The sequence below is a fragment of the Gastrolobium bilobum genome, unplaced genomic scaffold (genome assembly GCF_033153095.1).
Source record: "Gastrolobium bilobum isolate Gb01-03AN ecotype WA unplaced genomic scaffold, APGP_CSIRO_Gbil_v1 utg2810, whole genome shotgun sequence".
Lineage (NCBI taxonomy): Eukaryota > Viridiplantae > Streptophyta > Magnoliopsida > Fabales > Fabaceae > Gastrolobium > Gastrolobium bilobum.
In genome coordinates this window covers 157925-173906 of record NW_026895666.1, presented here as the reverse complement: position 1 = coordinate 173906, position 15982 = coordinate 157925, and the positions used below count along the sequence as shown (strand labels likewise).

General features: G+C 36.9%; 1 pseudogene; it reads left to right on the top strand.

The window, feature by feature from the left end:
- Window positions 1–4301: 4301 nt before the first annotated feature.
- On the top strand, window positions 4302–14861 carry LOC133288270 (serine carboxypeptidase-like 2; annotated as a pseudogene).
- The last annotated feature ends 1121 nt before the right edge of the window (window positions 14862–15982 follow it).

Below are 15982 nucleotides of genomic sequence, written 5' to 3'. Positions count from 1 at the left end.
TTCTCTACCCCTGGTAGTAAACTTTGTCTAGTCAACTTCCAAAAATGTACCACATGTCACGAAATCATTAGTTACCAAGTTCGCCATGAGTCGTAGCAAACTTGGATATGTTCACTCAGCTTTTTCTGCGAAAGACTGCCACATGCCAAGAGATCATTGGCTACCAAGTTTGCTATCAGTCATAGCGAACTTTAACGAATGGCAGTCTAGTAAGTTTTACTGTTCGCGTGACAGTTTATTATATAAATGCCAAAAATGTGGCACATTGGTCATTGTTCCTTTAAAACCACAGGGAGTCAAATGAGAAACTATAAAACCACAATGAGTGAAAATGAAGTTATCCCTTATTTTTTAAAAATATGTAAGTTTTTTTTATAATTAAAATTTCTAGTAATTAATAATTACTATATTTCCTATCATTTTTTTTTATCCTCCACAGTCCTGGAGTTGCTGCCCTCACACCCTCGTCGGGGCTACTACCTTAAACCCCGCCTGCTCACTAGGAAGCAAGGCTCCAGTTCCCTTTCTCTGCGCCCTACCAAAAAGAATCATCGTCTGAAGACGAAGTATGAGCAGACCCAAAACGCACACCTATGCACCCACACGCACACACACTCACCCACACATGCGCACCCACGCACGTACGCCCACTAACACCTATATGCTCGCACACCCACCCCCACACACACACACAAGTACACATGCACACCCATGGGCAATGCACACCCACACTTACAACACAATTGTAGTAATGAACATTTTTTTTTTGGTAATCGTAGTAATGAACATTATTTTGGGGTGGGATTGCACACCCACATATTATATAATTTTATGTTAATTTTTATCAATTTAAATTCATTGCAATTATAATGATTTTATTAAAATTTCATTTTTATTAAAATTTCATTTTTATTAAAAAATACATTTTTATTAAAATTACATATTTTAATTTAAATAATATATACTTTTATCATTTTTAATATACTTGTTATTATGTTTTCTAACTAATCCCAACCTCATACATGTGTAGTTATCCTTCACTATATGTCCACCTCTCTTGCAATCTACCTGGCTATTATATGAATAATTGCCAACTAGCATGTCGTGTACACATACAATGACATGAACAAACTCTAAAAATTGATATCCATGATCAATATTTACTACTCCTTATATCACATCATTGACTTTCTACATTCTACTCTATCAATTAAGTTTTCATCATTCTAATTGCCCCGACCCATATATTAATTAGGGAAATTACTATAGAAATTATGTAACCAATATTCAATTTCGGTGCTTTATGTCCAAATTATAGCAAAAAGATTTTGGGGGGAGAGATACTCAACAAAATTACGGTTCGATGTTTCTCATATTGTAAGAAATAAAATTATCTCCTACATATATAAAAGTATATGGGGCCCATGTGAAAAGAAAAAAGAATGAAAAGATGGGCCCAACACACTTTTATATGTGTGTAGGAAATAAATTCAACATGAGAGACATTAAAGCCACAAAATGATGGTTGAACCAACGTTATGAAGACTAGACCCATCATTGACTCGGTTGAAAAGGTTGATTTAAATTTATACAAAAGTATGTAATAAATATATTACAATAAATTCAATGGCATAGTGGTTGTTGCCATTGAATTCCTCCAATGTATATCGTGTTCAAATCATATTAAGGCCATTGTTCATAAAAAAACATCCACCATTATGAAATTTATATTTTGCAACGGTTGGCAACCGCCTTAAATTTCACATTCTGCGTCGGTTTGTAACCGTCTTTTCATTGAGTCGGTTCAAACCGTCGTCAAATTGTGATTTTCAACGACGATTCAGTAGAACGTGGAAGTAAACGTCGTTGTGATTTATTCTACGACGGTTGGCCCCTGATCGTCGCGAATCATCGGTCGTAAAACACACATTTTCTTGTAGTGTATCTTGATTTTTTCACATTATTTTGAGTTCATAGATAAATTATCTATATTAGCTGCAGAAAAAATAACTTAAAAATCAATCTAATTGAAATACAAACTAATGAGACCGTTACTTGATTAATTATACGTACATAATATATTATATTTTTACACAATTTACTTACCTATTTTATTTATATAATTTAATATTCTAAAAATATAAAAAATATATTTTAATATACTAAAACAAAAGTACAAAACTCTATTTCAATACTATTTAATTATTCAAAATTCATCAATTAATTCAAAATTCAAAATGAACCATTTTTTTAAATAATATTTAAATATTATATCATTAATTCATCAATTATTACAATCTAATCACTAGGAGAAAAAGGACATGGTCGTGGTATAATGATTATATCATTAATTCATCAATTATTACAATTTAATCACCTTTAATTACTAGGGGAAAAAGGACCTGGTCGTGGTATCACCTACACGTAACATGTTAGTTCACATGAGTACGGGACTCTTAATAAGGAATCTTATAACGTAAATAATATATTTTTTCATAAATTTAATTACCGAAATAAAATTTTTATAAATATTAAAAATTAGGATTACTTTATTCAAACATAATTGGATCCGATGAACAGGATAAAGCAAGAGGCTAATCAAAGGATAATGGCCAAACAGACTTATATCCATGAGATCATGATGCACAAAACCATATTTTCACAAAACCAAACAGATTTTGATAAATAGTGTAACACCAATTCTTAATCACTCTATGCAAGCGGTGCCAATGACCATGACATATTTATGCCATACTTGGGAGCGAAGTTTGTGTGCTCCAGGAGAAAAAAAATTGATTGGACTAAGATAAGAAAAAGAGAAAAAAAAAAATTGAGGAGAGAGGAGAAAGAAGAAAGAAAAAAAAAATTGGTCCATGGATCAATATTTGAATGGAAGGACCATGGTGATTTTGAAAATGCACTCAACAACCTAAGCTATAGTTTCAAATGCTGATTTTCTAAGTTTCTGCATGCAGGTATAAACGAGAATGCTCCAACAATATCAATTTTGCCACTGTGAAGGAAAGTATACATGTTTTATGAGGGAGGAAATTTAGAAATTATTTAGTTAATTTTGGAGGCAATTTATGTGGTGTGTGTCTCGGTGCAGGAACCTTAGAAGCCGAATTTTTGTTATGGACCAATAATACACGACTTTCTTATTAAGGCCAAGGATGTTTGCTAAAGGCGTGAAAGGGTTTTGCATTTACCACCATTTTAATAAAGGGTTTTATAAGAGTTATGTTGTAGGAAAAATAATTGTGTTATGTTATAGAGATTCATTTTGCGTGCTGAAGTTTTTTTTTTTTTTTGGTTTAAAAAATTGCGGGTCCCACAAAATGTTATGTGTGTAGGAAAGTTGTTGTGGTCATGTTAAATAATAGATGCAAAACCCTTTAATAAATTGGATAGTTTCAACTGTGTCCATTCTAGTTGATTGGTACATTGCAATTATTGCGAGTTCGTTAAATGCAATTTTCTTTAGGTGTTATTAATCATTGTCGATAATGACATCCGGTGTCCAAATCAGGTTATTTGATAAACTAACAAGAAGCAACTTCAATTTTGAGGATTATAATGACACTTGACCAATACTAATACTTAGATTCACACAAGAGATTCAAATTACAAAAATCTATGTTCATTTTTTGTCATCTGAAATAGCGAATACAAATAATAGATATCAGTGCCTTAATAAGGTGCTGCTCGTGAACCCCACCAATTAAATTTTTTTATCATTAGCTCATGGCTGGCATTTCCCAAGAGCATGATATCAAGATTCACCCGAATCAAACACTGTCTTGCGGTTCGCTCAGGTCCAGCTTTCCAATCACGATCATGTATTTATGTCGTCGACACAGTAGATGCTAACGTGGCTTATTATCAGCAACTCCTTCTCACATGTACGGTAGATACTAGATTAATGTTATCCAATAAATTCTCCCAACAACTTAAATGATTAGGTGTAGATTATTAGATATTTTTACTTAATACACTCCCTCGTGCGCTTTGGTATTAGTTCATATAACTAAGTATCGCTAAAGCTTTAAACCGTTGGCTGAATATGCTTTTATATTATCTTATTCATTTTCTTAACAGGTATATTTGGCGATGAAATTATTTTTTTTTATAAAGCACGAGGACAACGAGGAGAATAACAGAACCATGCTATTATCTCCCAACTTCAATTGAGGCACAAGGAGCGCGGGGAGAACATAGCAGAGTCATTTAGACTTAATTTAACAAAGTCAATGTCTTATGTTACAAAATGTTTCATGTGGTTATCTTTAATAATCAGCACGATGACGATCTTGTCAAAGCCTGCAGTGTCTTCAAATATCATCAGGTCTTTGCCAGGGTTTTCTGGCTCCCTTCCTTTCAAATTAGAGACTGGGTGAGTTTGCCATTCACTTCCTTTGTCCTTTTCACTTCTTCATCAGATTCCAGCTCACTTATACAAAACTCCAATTTTAAATAGAAAATAAAGAGTTACTGGCTACATTTAACGATTGCCTCCTTATTAGGATGAATAAGAACAAAATAAAGATTTATATGCACAACGTTTATGTATTATAAATTTGTGATGGTTTTTGCATGTAGATACATAGGAAGACGAAGTTGTGCAGCTGTTTTATTACTTTATTGAATCAGAAGGAAATCCAACAGAGGATCCTTTGGTATTCTGGATAAGCGGTGGCCCGGGATGCTCTAGCTTGGGCGGGCTTTTGATTGAAATAGGTGTTCCCTTTTTTCATCCTTTTTTTTTTTGTGTGCATAAATGTGAAAACTTATATTTGTAATTCACAGGTCTTCTAATAGTGTTTCTCTCAAACACTCAAAAAAACAAACAAGTCTCTGAACATACCTTTTTGAATTACTCTCTCTTTCAAGCCTTTTTAAACAATGGTTTACATAGAGCTATTTATAAGTAATAGCAAATAACTAAGAATACTAATGACCAACTTAGGAAATCTAAACATAATAATGACTACTTCTTAGAAAATTTAAACTCATTAATGTTCACTAACAAATTCCTAAGGGACACACCACTTTACCACAAAACTCTTCATTTTCTATTTTCTTTAATTAAATAAAGTTTAAACCCAACAAAACTCTCCCTTAAACTTTAATATCTCTACCGTCCTTCATTCCCATCTTCTTCTTGCAATTCTCAAACAACAACGACGGCAGGAGCTTTGTGAAAATATCTCCAACTTGATCTTGGCTTGCAACATGAATAAGCTCCACTTTTCCTTCTCTGACTTGATCTCGGATGAAATGAAACCTGACGTCAATATGCTTACTTCTCTCATGGTTGACCGGGTTCTTTGCTAACTCAATCGCTGATTTGTTGTCAACCCGGATCTCAGTTGAACCGACTTGCTCTTGCTCCAACTTGCTCAATAAATTTCTCAACCAAATTGCATGGCACACGCACCAGGAAGCAGCAACGTACTCGGCTTCGCATGTAGATAAAGTCACAATGGGTTCCTTCTTCGATACCCACGTGAAGGCCGTCTTTCCCATGAAAAACACATAGCCAGCCGTGCTCTTCCTGTCATCAACATGTCCACACCAGTCGCTGTCTGAATATCCCACCAGCTTGTACTTGTCCGACTTCGAATAAAGAAGTCCTTGAGAGATTGTTCCTTGAACATATCTTAGAATTCTCTTTGTCGCCTTCCAATGAGTATACTTCGGCTCTTCCATAAATCAGCTTATTATTCCAACACTCAGACACAGATCCGACCTTGTATACATCAAGTACCTCAGACTTCCAACTAGACTCCGATAAACACTCGAATCTACCTTTTCTCCTCCATCATATCTTGAAAGTTTAACGCCGGGTTCCATGGGCGTTGAAACCGGGTTGCAATCACTCATTTTAAACTTCGCTAAAATTCCTTTTGCATAGGCTTCCTGAGAGACGAAGATCCCGGATTTGTCTTGTCTGACCTCCAGACTAAGAAAGTATCTCATCAGACCGAGATCCGCCATCTCGAACTCCTTCGTCATTTTCTACTTAAAATCTTGAATCATCCCTTCATCATTACCCATGAAAATCAGATCATCAACATATAGAGCAACAAGTAGAATTTTACCTCCTTTCTTCTTCACATATAGTGCATGTTCATACGGACATTGTTCAAGTCCATCCTTCTTGAAGTAATTGTCAATTCTTGTGTTCCAGGCTCTTGGGGCCTGCTTCAATCAATACAAAGCTTTCTTCAGTCTCAACACTTTTCTTTCTTGTCCGGCTTTCATGAATCCCGGAGGTTGTTCTAGATACACCTCCTCCTCGAGTACTCCATTTAAGAATGCCGACTTCACGTCCATCTGATAGATCGGCCATCCGAATTGGGCTGCTTGAGAGATCAACAGCCTGATTGACTCCATTCTTGCTACGGGTGAGAACACCTCGTCATAGTCAATGCCGGCCTTCTGCCTATACCCTTTCGCCACTAGCCGGGCTTTGTATCTTTCGATCTCCCCCTTAGGGTTCATTTTCTTCTTGTACACCCATTTCACACCAATGGGCCGACTTCCTTTGGGCAGCTCGGCTAACTCCCACGTCTTGTTCTTTTCTATTGCTTTAATCTCCTCCTCCATGGCTGATTGCCATTTCTCATCTCGAATTGCTTCTTCAAAACTCGCTTCTTTAGAATCTGCCAACAAACACACCAAGTGTGCTTCATTAGTTGAGTCATACAAGTCTTGCAAGCTCCTCATTCTTGGTTGTCTCTGCTCTTCATCATCAGAGATTTCATGATTAGCTGGGATATGGGACGAAGGTTGTCCGACCTCAATTGTCATTTTCCCGGGTTCAACATTCACCCCAGATGGACAACCTCAGTCCCAAGCATCTTCTTCATTCACCTTCACATCTCGGCTTATCAACACCTTTTTATTGACGGGATCTAACAACTTGTACCCTTTGTCTTCTCATCATAACCAATGAATACAAACTTCTTACTCTTATCTTCAAGTTTCGTTCTCAACTGATCCGGTATGTGTGCATATGCAACACTATCAAAAATCTTGAAATGAGCCACTGATGGCTTTAGACCGATCCATGCTTCTTGTGGAGTTTTATCATTCACACTTGAGTGCGGACATCGGTTCTGCACGTACACTGCACATTGTACGACCTCTCCCTAAAACTCTTTCGGTATGTTCTTCGTCTTCAACATAGATCAGACCATATCCAGGATAGTCCGGTTCTTCCTCTCAGCTACTCCATTTTGCTGGGGCGAGTACAGTGCGGTCAGGAACCGCCTTATCCCATGTTCTTCACAATACTTCTTGAAAGCTGTTGACACGTACTCCCCACCTCGGTCTGAACGGACCGATTTGATGTACCTCCTAGTACCATTCTCTATCATTACATTAAAACTCCTAAAGGCCTCTAGCACCTTTGATTTTTCCTTCAAAAAATACACCCAAGTCTTTCGACTGAAATCATCAATAAAAGTTACAAAATACTTCTTACCACTGAAGGACCCCGGAGTAATGGGTCCACACAGGTCGGTATGTATCAAATCCAGAGGCTGCCTAGCTCGGTATCTCGCCATCCTTTGGAACGGGCTCCTCGCATGTTTTCCCAATACGCAGTCCTCACAAAATTTTCCTTCAGAGTTAATCTTTGGTAGTCCCACTACCATGTTTTTCTTCATCATCTCGGTCAGACCACCGTAATGAAGGTGTCCAAACCGTCGATGCCACAACGACATCTTGTCCTCCACCTCGGCTTGCAGACAGCCGACCTCCATGCTCCTCAGACTCAGCTTGTACATTCTATTCTTTTCCATCTGAACTCGGGCTATCAGACGCCCTTGTATATCTTTCAATAGTAGAACTCAGTCTGTCATTAGAACCGAGTAGCCCTTTTTCCATCAACTGTCCAACGCTCAGAATATTGCCTTTGAGCTCAGGCACGTAATAAACGTCCCGAATCATACCAACTTGTCCATCCTTTTGCAAGAAGCACATCGCACCTCGGCCCTTTACATCAATTTTGGACGCGTCTCCAAAAGAGACATGTCCGGCTTCCATTGTTTTCAACTCCTTGAACAGATGTTTGTAACCACACATGTGATTACTGGCACCAGTGTCCAAATACCACTCCGACTCATTCTTTGAACTTGTTTCACCATGGGCTAGCATAAGATTCCTCCATCTCCTTCTACAGCGAGGTTTGAAGCCTCGTCAACTCTTCTTTCATCTCGGTAATCCTTAGCGAAATGCCCAACTCGACCACAGTTGTAGCACCTGTCCGAGTTGCAATCTCTTGCGTAGTGACCATACTTCCCACACTTATGACATTCTACATTATTTTGATTCGACCACCGGCCTCTTCCACCTTGGCCACGTCCTCTACCTCTCCAGTTTTGCTGACTCGTCTCAGCTCTTTCTTCATGTTTCACCTCCTGACCTCGGCCTCGACCACCTCGTCCACGACCTCTACCTCGGACATTCTGAGAGTACAACGCCTTTTCTTCCTTGATATTTGCTTTTGACTGGAGTGCTTGCTCCAGTGTCTCTTCCTTCTTCTTTTTCTTGCGTTGTTTATGCGCCTCAAGAGAACCCGCTAGCTCTTCAACAGAGAGCGTAGCCAAGTCCTTAGACTCCTCAATTGCACAAACTCAGAATCTTTTCAACAACTCTAGTCTCAGATAATTCCTCCCCATTCTGTTTTAACTGATTCACCACGGCTTGAACACGGGTGATGAAACCGGATACACCCTCTGAATCTTTCATCTTCATTCCTTCCAACTCGCCACGTAGAGTTTGCAGTCGGACATGCTTAACTCGGTCAGCTCCTTTATAGACATTCTCCAATATGTCCCACGCTTCCTTTGCCATCGTCGCACTTGCTATCTTCTCAAATCCAGACTCATCTACAGCTCGGAATAACATGTATAAGGCCGCCTTGTCCTTCGTACGTGTCTCTTTCAACGCCTTGGTTTGAGCTGCTGAGTATCCTGCGGTAGTTGCAGGTTTAGCAAAACCGTCCTGAATAACATCCTAAGTATCTTGGGATCCGAGCAACGCCTTCATCTGAATGCTCCAATTCACATAATTCGCCTTTGTCAGGCGGGGCAACGCCATACTGGAAGTGGTCACACTCTCCATAGCTCTGATACCAATTTGTAATTCACAGGTTCTCTAATAGTGTTTCTCTCAAACACTCAAAAAAACAAACAAGTCTCTGAACATACCTTTTTGAATTACTCTCTCTTTCAAGCTTTTTAAACAATGGTTTACATATAGCTATTTATAAGTAATAGCAAATAACTAAGAATACTAATGACCAACTTAGGAAATCTAAACATAATAATGACTACTTCTTAGAAACTTTAAACTCATTAATGTCGACTAACAAATTCCTAAGGGACACACCCCTTTACCACAAAACTCTTCATTTTCTATTTTCTTTAATTAAATAAAGTTTAAACCCAACAATATTTGTAGACGCAATTGTATCTGTAGAAGCGTTTAGACTGTTGCGGTTTGGAATGCAACGAATCATCATCGTTTTTGATTATCTTTTGTAGCGTAGAACTGAGATGATCCTTTCTCGGGTTGATGTCCTCAGCATCACAGTACAAACTCCCAAATTGATCTCTTATGCGTTACGCTATGAACAGATCTTCTTGAGGCTGGCTAGTGGTAGATTTTTCAAACTATCTTTCAAGGGAGAATAGGGCTGGTGTATGGGCACTCTTTCACTATCAAGGAGATGACCTTACATCAGCCTCTACAACTCATAGTAAAGATCTCGAGGTTGATGACTATAAGTGCAAAATATATATAGTTTCTAAGAAATTCTAATCTTAAGTTGAATGAGCTCTAGATTTCGTAGGCTCTCCTTGCACACTAGACCCAATTAGGCTTTAGTGAAGGAGCAAAACCCAATAATCTCTCATTTGCTCTTGAGTACAAACTTGATCTCAATAGCAAAGACTAGGGGTGATTGTTGGAATTAGGCTTGGACTTGTATAAAAGCCCGTTTAATAAAAAGGCCTCAGTCTCCAATTCAAAAGCTCGGCCTTAGAGCCTCTCAGGCTGGCCTAGTATATTAATTTTTATTTTTATTTTTTATACTATTTATAATAGACCTCTCTCTCCTCATTATATTTCATCCCATTTTATTAGTTAAACAATTTTTTTGAATGATTTTATTTTATATAATGTTGTTTGGATATACATTAAATTTATGAATATTTATGAAAATACTAGTGTTGATGATTGTACATTATGTTCGGATAAATTTTTGTTGTCTTTTTTTTTAAACAAGCTAAACCAGGTATTTATTTTTTTTTGTAAATAATCCAGGCCACAGGCCGATAATTATATTCAGAACAAGTAACAGGCTTGGTCAGGCTGACACATTTAAACAAAGGCTTAGCCTTTTAAGACAAAAGTTCAGCTCGGCTCGGCCCGTTAACACCCCTAGCAAAGACCATGTAAATCACTAGTTGTCATCAACTGAAAATGCCTCAGCCCTTATCTCGAGCTAGCCTGGAGATCTACCAACTGTTATTCATCATGCCTCATCCCTTATAATCCGGGGCCTTTTCCGATTGTTGTCAAAAACTAGTCTAAAAACGTAAAAAAATGTAGAAACGGTAGAAACACAGTGTAAAAACGTGTTAAAACGTACAGAAAATGTTTTTAGTTGAAACGGATAAAAACACCGTGTAAAAACGTAAAAAGGTATAAACACAAGTTTTTACGTTTTTTACTGTTTTTACTTAAACTCAATTTAAAAAAAAAAACTATTTTCCTTTTTTTAAATTCAATTTTCTCTTTTAATGTTCTTGGACTTATGTTTTATGGGAAAAATGTGTATCATTTTAAAGGATGTAAAGTTGTGTCATTTTAAGTAAGAGAAAAAGATAGATAAAGGAAAAGAGAGAGTGGACAAAAAAATATAAAGGTGTGGGTCTCACCTCTTTGTGAGAGTAAAAGAATATAAGTTGTGTCATTTAAAAGGACAAACACTTTTCCCATGTTTTATATAGTTATGTGACTTATATCTTTTAAATATGAAGTTATTTATTAAATTTTGAGTAGTGACTTATGTGAATTTTTTTTACATATATATATGTATATATATATATATGTATATATATATATAATTTTGTATTTTGACCTTTAGTAGTAAAAACTTTATGTTTCGTCTTGTTTCTACGATTTCCATTTCTACCACGCCCTTCCGTTTCTACTTAAAAACTCAATTTTGACTACATTGGTTCCGGCCACCGTTCTCCTCGTATTTCTATCCTCTATCATTCCATGTGTGGTTGATTTCTCATATCGGCCACCGGAAAGTCACAAACACACCCAAACTGTGACGAACGTCCTTTAATTCGGCTTCTCCTAGATCTTCTTTTCATTATAATTTTGTAAAACAAGAAAAGTATACAGAAATTAAAATAAAATCAAGGAGGAATCCTAATCATATAGGATTAGCCTCCTTGTTACAACCCCCCAAAAAAATACAATGAAATCTCTACAATGGATTAAAGCCAAAAATCAAATAAAGCATTGATTTTAATGAAAAGAATTATAAGGATACATATGCAAAACACATAACAAAAAACATAGAACCCTAGGTGCCATATTTCATGAAGCAAAACTAATAACATGAATAATCGTAAATCAAAAATTAGATCCACATCCAAACACACAACCCAGCTTTGATACAAGTAGTGAACGTAATTAGATATGCAGAAGCGTTTAGATTGTTGTGATTTGGGATGCAACGGATCATCATCGTTTTTCATTACCTCTTGTAGCGCAGAACTGAGATGATCCTTCCTCGGGTTGTTGTCACTTGCCTCACAGAGCACGAACTCACGAATTGAACTCTCATGCGTTAAACCACGAACAGATCTCCTTGAGGCTGGTTAGTGGTAGATCTTCAAGACTATCTCTTAAGGGGGAATAGGGATGGTGCGTGGGCACTCTCTCACTATCAAGGAGATGACCTTAAGTGTAGAATATATGTGGGCACTCTCTCTTGAGGTTGATGACTATTAGTATAGAATATATATGATTTTCAAGAAATCCTAGCCCTAAGCTGAATGAATTCTAGGTTTCTTGTGCTCTTCTTACATACATGTCACAGTTGGACTTTAGTGAAAGAGCAAAATCCAACAGTATTTACATCATCCACAACAAAGGTCCATGTGAATTAAAGAAAGACATGTCAATTAACTCCTAAATATAATTTTTATTAGCAAGTCGCTTGGATTAAATATTCATGCTATTTGCTGCCGCTTTTGATTAGGCCCTCTGAAGTTCAATATGTTGAAGTATAATGGAAGTTTGCCAACATTATCTCTCAATCCACACTCATGGACAAAGGTATGTTTAGGAAATAGTAGGTGAAACTAGTTAATTACCCAATTGATTAAGCATTTTTTTTCTGATTTTTTGTTGTTTATAATGATGCTTTCCAAGGTTTCAAGTATAATCTTTATTGATGCACCTGTTGGCACTGGATTCTCATATTCAAGAACCTTGGAAGGGGCTAATATTACAGATAGAATCACTGCCCAACACTGTCACGATTTCATGAGAAAGGTGAAATTTTTAGTTGTCTACTGCTAATAATCCATTTGTATTGGGAAAAATATTTCAAAATAATACACCAACAAAATAAAAAAAGTAAGGACCAAATATGTTACTACAGTTTTTATAAGTCATAAAATTTCTTGTCAAGAGTAGTATTTTTCAACCCAATGGGTGCAACTCAGTTGGTTCCTTGGTGCTGAGTTAGTGGGGTTGGACATGTGTTCGATTCCCGCTGAATGCATTTTTGGGGAGGGGGCTGAACCTTTAGCCATCACTGACCCCCGCACTCTGGATTAGTCCCATAGCTGGCTCAAAGAGTCGAAGCTTGTGGGGATACCGGAGGGAGCCAACTCGCCTCAAAGAGGTAATTAGGGTTGGGTAACTCCAAAAAAAAAAAGAGTAGTATTTTTCAAAGAAAAAATTGTGGAGAAGAATAATGAATAAACAATTTTGATGCAATGGATCATACATTTGCTTGTTTATTTGCAGTGGTTGGCCAGTCACCCGAAATTTATTGCTAATCCAGTCTACATTGCTGGTGACTCATATTCTGGCATTCCTGTGCCAATTATTGTTAAATATATTTCAGATGGTAATTTCATGCCTAAGACATTAACTATCACAGCTCTCACATTTGGACCAATTATTACATTACGATTATATTGTTACAGGAAACGAAGATGGAGAAAAGCCAGAAATAAATATAAAAGTATGTTTGTTCAAGCTTCTTCTGCAGCTAGATTTTAATAGTTGTAATGTTTGACATTAATTGTTACAGGGTTATGTGCTTGGGAACCCATATACAGATCAAAAATTAGATCGGAATTCTAAGATTCCATTCGCTAATCGCATGGCTCTTATTTCTGACGAACTCTACAAGGTTACTCCCAAATTTATTCTAGTTGTACTTCTGTTTATGTTGAATAAAGTTTCATGCATACATTGAGGTAAGTGAAGATGATATTTCTTGGAAAACTAGAATTAGTATTCTTAGTTTTCTTGAAATTTTCCCAGTCAGCAAAAATGACATGCAAAGGGGAGTATGTGAGAGTGAAGAAAGACAATCTACCATGTCAAAAGGATCTCCAAGCTATCTCAGAGGTCAGTAGTCTTATCTTGCATATCAAACAAGGATTTGATGCTTTTTATTCACATCCTTCGGCTGATTTTTATTCCTATGCTTTTTACAGCGAACCCGTTATATAAATATTAAACATGTCTTAGAGCGTAAATGTCCATCTGATGACATAACTCCAGAAAATAGGAAGGATGATCGGAGGATTCTTCAAGAAAAATTTAGGGATTTTTTGCTTTCTCCAGAGCAAAACTTACAGTTTGGGTGTAGGGTAATTCCAACTTTGACCCAAATTAATGTTTAATTTTGGAATTAATGTTAGGTACTGACATATTCATCGATCCAAATTATAGAATTATGAGAATTTATTGCTGCATGTGTGGGCCAACGATGTTCATGTTCAAAAGGCGCTGCATGTTCGTATGGTATGTAAGAAAGCATTTATTCCAATTCGCCTAGTTGATTGCATGAAAAAAAAAAAGAATCAGTCTTAGTATTTTTATTTTTATTTTTTAATTTTTTAACGTTATAGCTAAAGTAAAATTCAGGGAACTGTGAACGCTTGGATAAGATGTAACCGCAGCATAATTTACACAAAAGATGTCCAAAGTTCTGTTGCCTATCATCGTTATCTCAGAACCAAACATTTCCGGGCTCTTATATACAGGTTCTGCAGGCCATGAAGAAACTTATTTTCTCGTGATATTTTACCATATTTATTTGATCGAATGAGTGATGAGTCAGATTTTGTTAAGTAGCGTAACACCAATCCTTAATCCCTATATGCAGCGGTGACCATGACATGGCGGTGCCATACTTGGGAACTCTCTGGTGGCTCAATTCTCTGAACTCTACCATTATTGATGATTGGAGACCTTGGGTCGTCGGCGATCAAATTGCAGGGTATAGCTATTGTTTTAGAAAATGCACTCAACAACGTTAAGCTGTTGTTTCAAATGCTGATTTTCTAAGTTTTTGCATGCAGGTACATACGAGAGTACTCGAACTATATCACTTTCGCCACTGTGAAGGCAAGTATATTTGTTTTGTTGGGGAGAGAATTTTGACATTATTTAGTCGATTTGGTAGGTAATTTATGCAGTGTGTGTCTCGGTGACAGGGTGCTGGTCACACTGCTCCAGAGTTCACGCCACAGGAATGCTTTGAAATGTTCAGGAGGTGGATCTCTCATGAGCCTTTGTGATAGATGGATCCTTAGTTCCGTTTCTCTACGTTGCTAATGCAAATGAAGACTCATAAAGTTGGAATTTATTTGTGTTTGGTATGAAGAAAATATTGTGCTTATTTTATATCTTTCATTCTGCTAAGCTGGGATATGCACTTCTGATCATTTGTAGAAGGCGAACTTATATGATAGACCAATATTGCATGGCTTTCTTGTTTAGGCCAAGGATGTTTGCTAAAGTGGTGAAAGGGTATTGCATAAACTGGTACCCTCCATCTTCATAAATTGAATAGTTTCAAGTGTGTCCATTCTAATTGGTACATTGCAATTGTAACACCCCGTTCCAAACAGGTTTGTTAACATTACGTATGGCATTAGGCAAAGTTACAATCATAGACATTGAATTATAATACGGATAAACTTTTTCCTTTTTCGTTAATGAACATTTCTGTTTTAAATCAAGTCCGTAATTTAACAATTTCAATGACTGTAATCATAACTTAAACTATGTGTGGAACACCTAATGTAATTTTGTAAAGACCATACATTGCTACCCTAGTGTGCCAAATAGTCCCCTCAGACCAACAAGGCTTATAAATTAATTTTTATTGTTATTAAACACTAAACATCTCCGCTCTTTATTTATTTTAAGAAATTTTTATACTAACTTTATGGTCTCCATCTTCCAATATGTTATAAAATTCTTCGTTAGCTACGCGTGGGTTCAAACCGCGCTCAAATCGGAGCACCATAGCTCAAGTTATGAATTTTTGAAGAAAATATGCTGAATTTCACAAGGGTCCTGCGCTGACAGTGCCAAACCCGCGCCGATAGCGCCAAACTTAGTGACTTTTTCACGTCTTACGGCACCGACAGCGCCAACTTGGCGCTGATAGTGCCAACCCACTATTTGGCGGCACCAATAGTGCCATTTTGGCGCCAAAAGCGCTGCGGTTCTGGAGATTTCACTATATTTTGGTATTTTACCCATAACTTTAGTTATACTTATCCGTTTGACGCAATCTTGGTCTCGTTGGAAAGTTAAGAAAAAGATCTATAACTTCCATTAAGACACAAGGGTCCAAATCTATCATATAGGATATGAAAAATGGACAACAAGATATGACATCTTTATTTTT